A 2,594-nucleotide genomic window follows, 5' to 3' on the forward strand; every position below is an offset into this window, starting at 1 on the left:
AGTGTAGGAGGGTTCCCCTTTCTCCGCATCCTTGCCAACACCTATCGTTTCCTGATTTGTTAATATTAGCCATTCTGACTGGTGTGAGTTGGTATCTCACTGTGGTTTTGATTTGTATTTTCCTGTCGCTGAGTGATGTTGAGCATTTTTTCATGTGTCTGTTGGCCATTTGGATGTCTTCTTTGTAGAAATGTCTGTTCATGTCTTCTACCCATTTCTTGATTGGGTTATTTGTTCTTTGCTTGTTGAGTTTGATAAGTTCTTTATAGAATTTGGATACTAGCCCTTTATCTGATATGTCATTTGCAAATATCTTCTCCCATTCTGTCGGTTGTCTTTTGGTTTTGTTAACTGTTTCCTTTGCTGGGCAAACACTTTTGATCTTGATGAAGTCCCAATAATTCATTTTAGCCCTTGCTTTCCTTGCTTTTGGTGATGTTTCTAGGAAGAAATTGCTGTGGCTGGGTCAGAGAGGTTGTTGCCTGTGTTGTCCTCAAGGACTTTGATGGATTCCTGTCTCACATTGGGGTCTTTCATCCATTTTGAGTCTATTTTTGTATGTGGTGTAAGGAAGTGGTCCAGTTTCATTCTTCTGCATGTGGTTGTCCAATTTTCCTAACACCATTTGTTGAAGAGACTGTCTTTTTTCCACTGGACATTCTTTCCTGCTTTGTCGAAGATTAGTTGACCATAGAGGTGAGGGTCCATTTCTGGGCCCTCTACTCTGTTACACTGGTCTGTGTGTCTGTTTTTGTGCCAGTACCATATTGTCTTGATGATGACAGCTTTGTAATAGAGCTTGAAGTCCAGAATTGTGATGCCGCCAACTTAGCTTTTCGTTTTTCAATATTCCTCTGGCTATTTGGGGTCTTTTCTGGTTTAATAAAAATTTTAGGATTATTTGTTCCATTTATTTGTAAAAAAAATTGATAATATTTTGATAGGGATTACATTAAATGTGTAGATTGCTTTAGATACCATAGACATTTTCACAACATTTGGTCTTCCAATCCATGAGCATGGAATATTTTTCCATTTCTTTGTGTCTTCCTCAATTTCTTTCATGAGTACTTTATAGTTTTCTGAGTACAGATTCTTTGTCTCTTTAGTTAGGTTTATTCCTAGGTATCTTATGGTTTGGGTGCAATTGTAAATGGGATCAACTCCTTAATTTCTCTTTCTTCTGTGTTGTTGTTGGTGTATAGAAATGCAACTGTTCATTGATTTTATATCCTAACACTACTGAATTCCTGTATGAGTTCTAGCAGTTTTCGAGTGGAGTCTTTTGGGTTTTCCACATAAAGTATCATATCATCTGCAAAGAGTGAGAATTTGACTTCTTTGCCAATTCAGATGCCTTTTTTTCTTTTTGTTGTCTGATTGCTAAGGCTAGGACTTCTAATACTATGTTGAATAGCAGTAGTGATAGTGGACATCCCTGCTGTGTTCCTGACAAGGGAAAAGTTCTCAGTTTTTTCCCATTGAGAATGACATTCGCAGTGGATTTTTCATAGGTGGTTTTTATGATTTTGAGATATGTACCCTCTATCCCTACACTTTGAAGAGTTTTGATCAAGAAAGGATGCTGTACTTTGTCAAATGCTTTTTCAGCATCTATTGAGAGTATCATATGGTTCTTGTTCTTTCTTTTATTAGTGTATTGTGTCACATTGATTGATTTGTGGATGTTGAACCAACCTTGCAGCCCAGGAATAAATCTCACTTGGTCATGGTAAATAATCCTTTTAATGTACTGTTGGATCCTACTGGCTAGTATTTTGGTGAGAATTTTTGCATCCATTCACCAAGGATCTTGGTCTGTAATTCTTTTTGATGGAATCTTTGTCTGGTTTTGGGATCAAGGAAATTCTGGCCTCATAAAATGAGTTTGGAAGTTTTCCTTCCATGTCTATTTTTTGGAACAGTTTCAGGAGAATAGGTATTATTTCTTCTTTAAATGTTTGTTAGAATTCCCCTGGGAAGCCATCTGGCCCTGGGTTTTTGTTTGTTGGGAGATTTTTTTTAAATTTATTTATTTGACAGGCAGAGATCACAAGCAGACAGAGAGCCAGACAGAGAGCCAGGCAGAGAGAGAGAAAGAAGCAGGCTCCCCACTGAGCAGAGAGCCCAGGACCCTGGGATTATGACCCGAGCCAAAAGCACAGGCTTTAACCCACTGAGCTACCCAGGGGCCCCTGTTGGGAGATTTTTGATGACTGCTTAAATCTCATTGGTTCTGTTATGGGTCTGTTCAGGTTTTTTTTTTATTTCTTCCTGGTTCAGTCTTGGTAGTTTATATGCCTCTAGGAAAGCATCCATTTCTTCCAGATTGCCAAATTTTCTGGTGTATAGTTGCTCATAATATGTTCTTATAATTGTTTTGTATTTTTTTGGAGTTGGTTGTGATAGAAAGATATGAATTTAGTGTCATTGTATTGTCTATAAGGTGACAGTTACTGTATGTCATCTCTGTTCCTTTCTGGTCTGTTACTTTTAGGTTCTCTCTTGGCTTAGAGGAATTCTTTCCATATTCCCTGTATGGTTGGTTTGGTGTTTGCAAATTCTTTTAGTTTTTGCTTGCCCTGGAAGCTTTT

This window comes from Meles meles, chromosome 6, assembly GCF_922984935.1.
Source record: "Meles meles chromosome 6, mMelMel3.1 paternal haplotype, whole genome shotgun sequence".
Lineage (NCBI taxonomy): Eukaryota > Metazoa > Chordata > Mammalia > Carnivora > Mustelidae > Meles > Meles meles.